At 42.3% G+C, this 12,144-nt stretch overlaps 1 protein-coding gene across 2 annotated transcripts in view; it reads right to left on the reverse strand.

The window, feature by feature from the left end:
* sytl5.S (synaptotagmin like 5 S homeolog) overlaps positions 1-10,586 on the reverse strand; it is a 109,450-nt gene extending 98,864 nt beyond the window's left edge. Inside the window, exons 1-2 of one of the 2 annotated variants that reach the window (XM_041583766.1) lie at positions 10,471-10,567; positions 9,763-9,877 (exon numbers count right to left, since the gene is read on the reverse strand). The gene's annotated coding sequence lies outside the window, so the exon portion shown is untranslated. Of the gene's footprint in view, positions 1-9,762; positions 9,878-10,470 lie in introns of both variants that reach the window. The other variant, XM_041583767.1, reaches the window with a different exon arrangement.
* Positions 10,587-12,144: the final 1,558 nt, after the last annotated feature.

The raw sequence follows: 12,144 nt of genomic DNA on the forward strand, positions 1-12,144 counted from the left end.
ATCCTGTTGCAGGACCGACATGACAGCCCCCAGCCTTGTTGCCCAGGGGGCTGTCAGCACTGCTAAGTCTCTGCAGAGGCGGCTAAAGCCACTGATGCAGAGATCAGCACTGATTTCTGCCAGAACGTACTAGGTACGTTCTTGGCAGTTAAAGCCCTTGCCTGCCAGAACGTACAGCGTACGTGCTTGGCAGGCAAAGGGTTAAAAAGGCTCAAGTTTACAATGGTTTAGTCCATTTTTGTACACAATGCTCCATTATTTATGCTATTGTCAGATATTATCTTTCATTCATAGAACAAATGAAAAGCACTGAAGCACAACAACACAAATTATATGGATGTTGGTAAAACAGTGGTTTCCACAGATCAATGACTCATGACATAATAAATCCTGCCCTACGCAATAAATGCAAAAGTGAATGATGGGTGTTTTGTACCAATTGTGCAACGTGTCATATGCTGTCTAGTTAGATATCCGTGTATCTGTCATATCTTACACAGACCAATAACTCAAACAAGAATTTGCACGAAGAGCCAACTCCTTGAATAATCCATGTAAAACAAATAATAAACACTAGTGCTGCAGAAACTTCAGAGCAGTGCAACAAAGAGCTGGTTTACTAACACAGATTCTAAAATGTATCATCACAGAGCAACCAATCAGATGTTTGCTTTCCTTGTTTTAACTGGTAGATGAAAACGAATTATTGGTTGGCTGTTGGCATTTTTTTGCAATGTGGTGCAGGTATAGGATTCGTTATCCGGAAACCCTTTATCCAGAAAGCTCCGAATTACGGAAAGGTCATCTCCCATACACTGCATTTTATCTAAATAATCCAAATTTTTTAAAAATTATTTCCTTTTTCTCTGTAATAATAAAATAGTAGCTTGTACTTGGTCCAAACTAAGATATAATTAACCCTTATTGGAAGAAAAACCAGCCTATTCGGGTTAATGTATACATAAATTTCTAGTAGACTTAAGGTATGAAGATCCAAATTACAGAAAGATCTGATATCTGGAAAAACCCGGGTCCCAAGCATTCTGGATAACAGATTCCCTACAAAGAAAGAAAAATATACACAAAAGGCATCATATTCTAAATAAACTATACACAACAAACAATATCAATAACAAAGAAAGAGTTGAAAATGTTTTTTGTTCTGTTAAAAAAAAGCTTTCCTCCTTGCAAACAATATATTCTGAAGCACAATGACCTATTGTTGCCACTTCTCTGTAAAAAATACCAGACCTATATTTTTATCTTTCTTTCCTAATAATTACATTAGCATCAAACATCATCTTTACGGGGGGCGTGGCTAGCTGGCAACCGGCGTGGACGCAGATTTCAGGCGCTCCCAGGGTCCTTATAAAAAAGTAACTTTCCCCCAAAGAGTAAAGCCCTTGCAGACTAGCAGTGGGCACCTGCAGCTCCAGGGGGGCATCCGCTCCCATCTAAGCCCGAAACCGCCGCTCCAACAGCTCCCGGGCGGATAAACGAAATGCGGCCTAGTGTCGCGCCCAAAGCCGCGTCCTCGAGTAAGGCTCTGACCCGGACGCGCACGGACCGGAACTTTAACCCCGCCGACTACGGCCAGGACAGCAGTGTGCGGCCCAGGTGACGGAAGAAAGGTGGGGTGAGTGCCTGGCAGACCCTGGGGGCGCCCCTTGTGAATACTTTTCGCTAAATCCCTGTTTCCACCACCTATGAGCTGGGAGGCATGAGGCAGTGAGGCCTGTTGCTCCTTCCTGTGATAGAGGGATAGTGACTCTGCCTGCAGCCCCAACTGAATTGGTCCCAGGGAAAAGCAACCAGTGTGCTCTACGCACAAAGGCCATTTGCTACAAGGAGGGGCTGTCTTTATAATCAAGTGGTGGGAATCCGTCTGGGAGATCTCAGATACCCCTGTGCATAGCAACATTCCACTTACAGCCCAGCATCTGCAATCAAATGCCCACACAGGTTCTACAATAAGCTCCCTGATTAGGGCAATTACCCACAGACCCCTACAGCACCTACAACAACAGTCTGTCCGGTGGGACAGGACAAGCATGGCTGCTACTATAATGTAAAGGGCTCAGACGAGAGCTCCGTGTACCGCAACCTACCACTACTTATTGAGATCCTACTCTAGCACCAAGTGCAGTATCTACTATAACAACACTGTCCTTCTCATGATGGGAGGCAGCAAAACACAAAAACCGAAGTCTGATGCAGCATCCAAACTTGAGCAGTTTGCCCGGCAACCCCCTCAAAATGGCTCCCAACCTAAGGAGATCCAAACAACGGCTACGAGCTCCCCACCACCGCAACCAGAAGCGGCGACACAGCTGCTACTAGACGCAATTACAGATTGCAGGACCTCGCTCTCCACTAAAATAGAAGAAGTTAAAATTGACATCTCCAGAATATGCGTGAGAGAGTGTGTGAGACAGAAAATAGAATCTCAACTCTTGAAGACACCTGCGCGCCAATTCCCCCAGCAATAGCACGCATGGAAATCAAACTCAAAGCCTGCACTGACAAGCTGGATGACTATGAGAACCGTCAGAGGCGCAACAATGTGCGGCTTGTGGGGCTCCCAGAAAGGGTAGAGGGGACTGACCCAGTGACCTTTGCAGAAAAATGGCTGAGAGACTCTGTTCCCACAGCTGCCCTCTCTTCATTTTATGCGGTTGAGCGAGCCCACCGGGTACCAGGTAGGAGCCCCCCGCCAGGAGCTAGTTAGACTGCTGAACTTCAGGGACCGCAAAGCCATACTACAGGCAACCAGACAAAGCCCAGATATTATGGTAGAGGGGAAAAAGTTATCCATCTACCCTGATTATTCTGCTGAACTCCAACGGCAAAGAGGCACCTTTACGGCAGTCAAGCGTCGCCTGCGGGAAGCTAATTTGAAATATGCTATGTTATACCCTGCTAAATTGAGAGTTCAAGCCGGAGATAGAGCCAACTTCTTTACCTCGGCTCAAGAGGCAAGCGCATGGCTGAATGTGCATGGCAATTCGTCCCCTAGAGCCAGCCCTCATCGCCCCAACTGAGCAGATGACACATGCAGAAGCTGCAGCAGGTGAGACCATTTCTATTTCTATTTCCCTGACTGGATATAGCCTTACAGTACAGACAAAGTCATAAGCCACAATCCTTACCCCCTGACGACACAGGGAGGGCGAAGTTGCCTAAGTGCCTACACTGCCCAGAGGAACATAAGTCTTATTGTTTACTCTCCCATCTCTGAGTACAAAAGACCTGGAACTTCGAAACCCTCAAATATGGATTGTTTAATAAAGACTATCCTTGTTTATACGTCTGAGCTCTCAGAACTACTCCAGATACATTGCCAGTTAAATGCTCACCTTGCTCATTGACTATGCCCTCATTTGGAAGGCAGACAGCTCATTCTACTGAGTTATATGGGAACCCGCCCCTCTACTTTGCTGTTGGGGGAAACCTACACATTGGGATCTACACAGTCCGGATGTTGTTACCCGATGTACGTGCTAGTTGTTTTGCACCAATGCTTACTGTACTTGGCTTTTTCAGTCTGAACTTGCTGCAGCAAGGAAAGTTAGGATCTACCTGATATACCTATGCTAATTTAGGTAACACGGAGACTCAGACTCTGCCCCTGTTTCACTTATTTTAAGAGTTAATACCGGTGCTACCCACTCCCCTGTTGGGATTGTTCGAATTACGGGAAAATGTATCTCCAGGTTGGGAGGAGGATACCGGGTGGGGGGTTTACTGTAATGGGATATTTTGTTTATCTATGTCTTTTCTCTTTCTTCTCTGCCTGCTTCTATGAGGGGAGGTTTAAGGAGTAATACTAATTGGTGGTTGACCGAGACATCGCTGTTGACAGCTTTAGATTCCTCACGAAAGTCACAACGCAGTCCGATATTCCCCAATACAATCATCACAGGCCCATTGGAGTCACTATGGCCCCACTGGTTTATAATTTGTTCTAAACATGATTATGGCTCCACGTAATATTAAATTATTATCCTGGAATGTGCGTGGCATTAACGACAAAATTAAACGAGCGGTGGTACTAGATATGGCTAAGAAGTCTGGGGCGGATCTTATATTGCTCCAAGAGACTCATCTAGTTGGGCAGAGAGTCTGCGCGCTCAGGCGAAACTGGGTCTCGGTGGCATATCATGCGGATTTCTCTACATACTCCAGGGGAGTTGCTATCCTGGTCAGGAAGACAATAAACTTCGATTTTCACGCAATCACTTCGGATAAGGGAGGCAGGTATTTAATCTTAAAAGCCCAAATTGCCGGCACCACTTATATAATAGTTAATGTATATTTACCTCCTCCCGCTGATATTCAAATATTAAATGAAATTTTACAAAAAGTGGCTGAAATGGGTAATCATCGTATGCTGTGGGCGGGTGACTTTAACCTGGTCCCAGACCCGGCCCTAGATAGATTACACCCCTCTACCCATGATTCCAAAAATTTTGCCCGTTGGGTGGAAACCACAGGCCTTCTGGATGTTTGGAGATGGCGCCACCCTCAGCTTAAACAGTATTCGTGCTACTCTGTAGCCTCTGCGGCGATGTCTCGTATTGATTTATGCCTAGGTACAATTGAAATTTTACCGTATGTTGACTCCATTTAATATTTGACAAGGATGTGTTCAGATCATGCCCCCCTCTTACTATATCTAGGTGGAACCACTCAAGGACGAGGTGATAAATGGCGATTACCCCCCAAATGGATAGCTAACCATTCAGTTAGTGAACATCTCCTCCCTTTGCTGACACAATACTGGGAAATAAACCAAGACACTGCAGCAGACCATATTGTGTGGGATGCTGGTAAGGCTTATATAAGGGGTGCATATATCTCACTTATTACATCAACCCGCAGAGAGGGAGAGCAAGCCCTATCTCTTGCCAAAACTAACCTAGCTAGAGCAGAATCAGAATTGACACAAAATGAGTCTAACGAAACTAAACAGGCTATGCAAGTAGCACAGAGAGATTTGGACTTACTTCTCGTAGAGAAGTACTCACAACAGGAGCTTTATAGAGCTTTTATTTATTTATTTATTGTATGACAAGGGAGACAAGAATGGGAAACTACTGGCTGTACTGGCTAGGGGGAATGTGCCTAGGACTATGATACAGGCCATTGCTAGTGGAAATGACCTAATCACAGACATAGCACAAATGGTACAACAATTTGAGATGTATTTTCAATCCACATATCAATCTCCACCTGATACTTCTCCAGATAGACTCGAGGAGTTCCTAAATACTGTAGATTTCCCAGAGGTTTCTCCAGATCTGGCCATGCAATTAGACCAAGACATTACTCTAGATGAGGTTAAGGATGCAATTACTGGGTTCCCTATGGGAAAGACGCCTGGACCGGACGGGATCCCCATAGAATGGTATAAGAAATATGTGGACCTTCTAGCCCCTAAACTCCTAGCTCTCTTTAAAGGAATTACTAATACAGGGGCTCTGCCCGACTCATGCTATGATGCTTACATCACTCTAATACATAAGGAAGGCAAACCCCCTGATAGATGTGACTCATATAGGCCTATATCCCTCCTTAATTGTGACATAAAGATATTTGCTAAGATCATAGCTAATAGACTCAAACTGGTCGCACCTGCACTCATACATCCGGACCAGACAGGCTTTATGCCCTCAAAGGCCACTGATGTCAATGTGAGATGCCTTTTCACTAACCTGGCGGTCCACCATGATAATGTGGGTAATAGAATTGTAGTGTCCCTCGACACGGCAAAGGCCTTTGACACGGTGCAGTGGCAGTACTTGTGGGAGGTATTGGCACGTTCTAAGTTAGGCCCGAATCTCTGGAAATGGATTCAGACATTATATGCGCACCCAAGAGCTAAGATTCTGGTCAATGGGCAACTATCGGAAAATATATCTTTGGAAAGGGGCACTCGACAGGGCTGCCCTCTCTCGCCATTGCTTTTTGCCCTAGCCATAGAACCCCTGGCCATCAAAATACGGGCTAATGAAGGAATACAGGGCTTACATATAGGAAACCTGTGTGAAAAGATATCACTTTATGCGGATGATATGCTGATATATTTGGCTAACTCTGGTGCGGCCCAAGAGAATCTCCTGACGACTGTCTCTGAGTTTGGCCAATTCTCAGGTCTGAAAATCAATCTCGATAAGTCGGTGGTGTTTCCCATAGATCCCCTTCCTCAGGACTCTCCGAACCCCTTACTCCAGCTCAGGGTAGCAGACTCGTTTAAATACTTGGGTATAGTGATCCATAAAGATCTTAACAGATTTGAGCAACTCAACCTGGATCCAGTAGTACAGGCTCTGACTAGCAAAGTCTCTGTATGGCAAGACCTTCCTCTCTCTCTACCAGGCAAAATTAATATGTTCAAAATGGTTTTCCTACCTAAATTTCTATATGTTTCCCATAATTCTCCCATAAACCCTCGAGCCCAATGGTTCGCCAGAATAGACAAAATAATTAGAAGCTTTCTTTGGGCAGGAGAACACCCTCGATTGAGCTTTAGGGTGCTACAGGCACCAGTAACTGGAGGAGGCCTAGCACTGCCTAATCTCAAACTTTATTTCCTTGCGGCCCAGTTGGTATATGCCCACTGGTGGTTTGTCCCTGATTTGAGCAACTCGGCAGTGGTCCTAGAAGCCGCAGTAATTGGTTCCCTTGAGGCCCTTGCCAAACTCCCTTACAGGGGTGTCTCCCCCTATCACGTTACCACTACTTCTATGCGCACGGTGGTACAGGTATTTCAGAAGTCTCAAAAACTAGCCAGGGGAACCTCTACAGCCTGGTCCCCCTATACACCATTGTGGGGCAATACCTACCTACCTCATTTTCACTCACTCCCTGACATTGCACGATGGGCACAGCTGGGGATAAAAACGCTTGGTGATATAACCTCTGGGGGTGAATGTAAAACATATGCTACACTACAACGGGAAGTACACCCTCACCCAGATATGCTGTTTCGCTATTTGCAATTAAGACATGCTTTTAGTGTACAATTTCCAGTGAGACCTGTAAATTTAGAGATGACAACCTTAGAGACATATTTACATAGAGTGGACCTAACAAAACCCCTATCCTGGTTGTATACTATCCTATCTACCGCTGGTCCCTCCCCCCTTGAGAGGATTAAGGGCAAATGGCAAAGTGATATTCCTGACTTAGATGAAGAAAAATGGAAGGATGCTCTCAAGTTAGTCACTGAGCTATCTATCTCTATGAGGGACAGGTTTATACAAATAAAATTCTTGAATAGAGTCTATTTAACTCCCTACCGATTGGCTAAAATTTATGATAATGTTTCAGACCTATGTCCCAAGTGCAGAGAGGAACCGGGTACCTTGTTTCATGTATTCTGGACCTGTCCGGTAATCGGGGGATTTTGGAGTGTTGTACTTCAATTCTTGAATGAAAAACTCGCATTGCCAAGTATTCGTTCACCGGAAAATTGTTTATTGGGGATAACGGGTGACCTCCAGTTACGCTCCTACTCTAGACTTTGTTACCTACAGCTCTTATATTTTGCCAAGAAAGCCATATTAATGCATTGGAAGTCACTTAACCCTCCTACACTGCAATATTGGCAAAAGCTGATAAATGATTCTCTCTCAAATCAGAAACTGACCTATCTGTCAGGGGCTGCCCTGAAAAATTTGATGCTGTCTGGGGTACCTGGTTGAAAGTACAAACAGGTTAACTACAAGTATTCTAATATAATGTATATGCCAGTCTGTACCTTACCTCCCCTCCCCTTCCTTCACAACTTTCTTTTCTAATATCTATTTCTTCTCTCTCTACTTCTACTATTCATATTGTGTATGTTGAATGTTTGAAAATTTTAAAATAAAAACTTTTAAAAAAAAAAACATCTTTACCAGTCAGCCCAGTAAAATACCAGCCAGGTAGCAACTCTGCAAGGACCAGCACCAACAGACAGTGGGGCATTGTTTCATTTGGTAAAAGTACAGCAGCTCGAGCCTGTTTTTGCAGTTGCTCCATGTTTTGCTGTCAGTATATGATGCCTTATTGCCTTTTAGCTGAGCTGCCAAAACCTCAGCCCTTGTTAATGAACATCTGCCTGCATCTATTAAACGAATTGTTCAGTGTAAATATAAAAACTGGATAAATAGATAGGTTGTGCAAAATAAAAAGTGTTTTCAATATAGTTAGTTAGCCAAAATTGTAATCTATAAAGGCTGGAGTGACTGGATGTCTAACATAATAGACAAAACACTTCCTACTTTGCAGCTCTCTTGCTTTCCACTGATTCATTACCAAGCAGTAACCAATCAGTGACTTAAGGGGGGCCATATGGGTCATAACTGTTGTGTTTGAATCTGAGCTGCATGGTAAGGATCAATTGCAAACTCACTGAACAGTTATGTCTCATGTGACCCCCTTAAAGTGGACCTGTCACCCAGACACAAAAATCTGTATAATAAAAGTCCTTTTCAAATTAAACATGAAATCCAATTTCCATTTTTTATTTAAGCATTCATAGCTGTTGTAAACTCATTTAAAAATCTCAGCTGTAATCAAATATTGTCTGCCCCTCGTCTATGCCCGTGGCATAGAGGCGGGGCAGACAATTACTTTCACTTTCAATTCAGCACTTCCTAGATGTCACTGCTCTCCACAAATTCCCCCGTTCTCTTTACCATTTAATTGTGTAGCCAGGGCATGGGGATGGACATCGAGTCCCCCATTCTGGTGCACAAACAAGATTCTGAGATGATGCAAGGCTTGTCTTAATAACAGTGTCCACAAAATGGCTCCTGCTTGCTTGCTATAATTTTGAAACCCCAGACTGAAGGAAACAAGATTCAAATAATTTATATAGTGTAATTAAAGTTCATTTTCCTTAACTAATCTGATAAAATATGATTTAGAATAATTTTTTTGGGTGACGGGTCCCCTTTAAAGTCCCTGACTGACTAAGAGTTAGAGAGCTGAAAAGCAGTGTTTAGTTCTGTTATGTTACTTCAGCATGTAAGGATTTTTTTTTTTCTAGCTTTTAAATGGGGGTCACAGACAAAAATGATTTCTCTCTGAGACTACATTTTTTTTTATTATTGTTACTTTTTATTATTTTTCTTCCTATTCAGTCCTTTGCCTATGCATAATCCAGTCTCTTATATAAATCACCATCTAGTTGCTAGAGAAAAGAAGACCTTAGCAGAACAAAAAGACCAATTGCAAATTGCAAACTACATCATACTAAAATTTCATCAAAAATTTACCCAATTAGAGACAATAAAAGCAGATTGCATAAATCAAGTGCAGTTTCTGTACTCTGCAAAGTATTGGCAGCCTGCTAAGGCACACTGGCATATCTACCAGAACTTCCACATAGGCATTTCTAGGGGAATCAGGTGGCAGTGGTGGTACTGGCACTTTTCAGAACAAAAATACTCCATAAGTCTCCATAAGGTGGCAAGCATTTTTTTTGGTGCAGTTGACAAAAACATACACTGGTGGTAAACCTTTCTGTGTGCAACCGTTTATTTTTCCATCACAAACACTCCCACATCCCTGTATAATCACATCTTATAATTGAATCTGCAGCAATTTGTAATGGGGTTGCTGCTACAACTGAAGGCTAGTATTGCTCATACAGATAAGTACCTTTATTGCTTCCTATTTCTCCTTATGGTTGAAAGATTAAATTGTAAAAATGCAATTCTAAACAATTTTCCACTATACATCAATTAAAAATATTCGTTGGTTTAAAATTACTTGTAAATGTCAGCAGTGCTTAGTCATCCCTTTCTGTTCTCTGCACTTATTCCTGGTTCTGGTGCTTGAAATAATGTAGAAATAGTCAGTTCTTCAGGTTGTGCCTTCTGCTGCACTGTTTCAGGAGTTAGAACCATATGAGCACAGAATATAAAGAAATAGAAAGATACAGCTTTACATAGCAATTACATTTACAACAACTACTTTACAACAATTGTGAATGTGTGTGTAACTGTAACATATATGAGTTTGGGGTGGAAACAATGAGATTCACTTTACTGGAGCCAAACACAACCGCACAATGTATACAATGCTAAATACCTTATATTGGACCATAAAATATTTAAGTGGTTAGAAAAGCGCTCCTTTGTCTACCAGAAAGTTTTAGGGTGGCATGGTTGGCACTGCAGTAAGCCATTACCAAAAGTGCATTAAGTCTTTCTTCCCTGTATAATTTTCTAGCACCGTCCCCCTTTCACATAACTAATCTCTGATTATGCTGTTGGGTTAGGAAAATATATATTTCCATATACACAGACAGATTTACTCACTGGCTGCTAATGCTAGATCCCCGCTAGACCATTATTTAGTTGATGCACAAGGGTCACTCATGAGTCCCAAATAGGCAGGAATTATAAGGAAGAATAAAGAAGAGGCAGGGAAATAACAAGGAGAGACAAGCGTGTGTGTGGCATGAACACGCCTTACCTTACACAGCAGGTGAGGTCAGGGAAAACCGGTTTGCACCTTAGTTATTGCCGAGCATCCTGATCTTCCAACAGATTCTGCAGCAGCAGCCAGCGCGGAGAGGAGCAGAAGGCCACGTGATCACTAACATCTGAAGACGTCATGCTCGGAGTATATTAGGCTTTGGGGGAGCTCTCCGGTTCATTTGCGCCATCTAGTGGTGTTACAAAATTGCTTTTCTTCCTGTACAATACTTTTTGTATTTTGTACTGTTTGTTTTTTTTTGTTATTTTTACTGTACAAGAGAAATTTGTCGCTTTGAAATATATTTTCTATCAGCTATTTCTCACTTCCTATATTTTTTAACCTAAACTTTTTAAAATATATTACCATACTTTATCTATTTAGCCTACAGCAGGGCACTTCACAAAAATTATTTATCATTCACATTGAACCCTGCTCGAATGGAGCTAACAGTCCCTTTACAAACAAGAAGACATTGTTTTTAATTTCAGTCAGCACCTCCTTACAAACACAGAAATTACCCTTCTACAGAAGGGCCTTAGTTTTGTAGCACATTCACCAACTAACAAATTGAATTCTCTGCTTGATATTCGTCGCCTTTATAGTCAGTTAAAACTTCCTCTGCCACAAAAACAATTTCTTCATTCAAAACAAAAAGTACTTTCACTCCCACTTCTAGTAACCACTCCATAAAGACATACATACGATTTTTAAACCAAGTCTTGCACCTAGGGTTGCCACCTGGCAGGTATTTTACCGGCCTGGCTGGTAAAAATGTTGCTTGATGCCAATGTTAATTATAGGGAAAAACCACAAAAATATCGGAAGGCCGGTATTTTTTTCTGGAAAAGGTGGCAACCCTACTTGCACCTCAAAAACCAACACAAGACGCTATTGCAATTTAAGTCATAAAGAAAGGGAGGCTATTCGACTTTACAAAATGACCCTAACCTTATTATCCGGGAAGCTGATAAAGGTGGAGCTGTTGTGCTTCTGGACAGAGCATACTATCATTCAGAACTTTTGTCAAACTGGAAAATGAGGTTCAATGTTGATAAATGCAAGGTTATGTACTTTGGCAAAAATAATATAAATGCAAGTTATACACTAAATGGCAATGTGTTGAGAGTTTTCTTAAATGAGAAGGATCTTGGTGTTTTTGTAGATAACAAGTTGTCTAATTCTGGGCAGTGTCCTTCCGTGGCTACTAAAGAATTAAAGTTCTGTCTTGCATAAAAAAGGGCATTAACTCAAGGGATGAAAACATAATTATGACTCTTTAAAGGTCCCTGATAAGGCCTCACCTGGAGTATGCAGTGCAGTTTTGGACTCCAGTCCTTAAGAGGTATATAAATGAGCTGGAGAGAGTGCAGAGACGTGCAACTAAACTGGTTAGAGGGGTGGAAGACTTAAATTATGAGGCTAGGCTGTCAAGGTTGGGGTTGTTTTCTCTGGAAAAAAAGGCACTTCTGAGGGGACATGATTACAGTTTACAAGTACATTAGAGGACATTATAGACAAATACAGTTTCATAAATTTACCACTGGGCCCCCCTTTGCAACACCAATGCCCCCCCCCCCTTTGGACTGGAACACAGTCTCCCATAGACTCCATTATTATAAAATAATTCAACTTATTAAAAATGATTTCCTTTTTCTCTGTAATAATAAA

This window comes from Xenopus laevis, chromosome 2S (assembly GCF_017654675.1).
Source record: "Xenopus laevis strain J_2021 chromosome 2S, Xenopus_laevis_v10.1, whole genome shotgun sequence".
Taxonomy (NCBI): Eukaryota; Metazoa; Chordata; class Amphibia; order Anura; family Pipidae; genus Xenopus; species Xenopus laevis.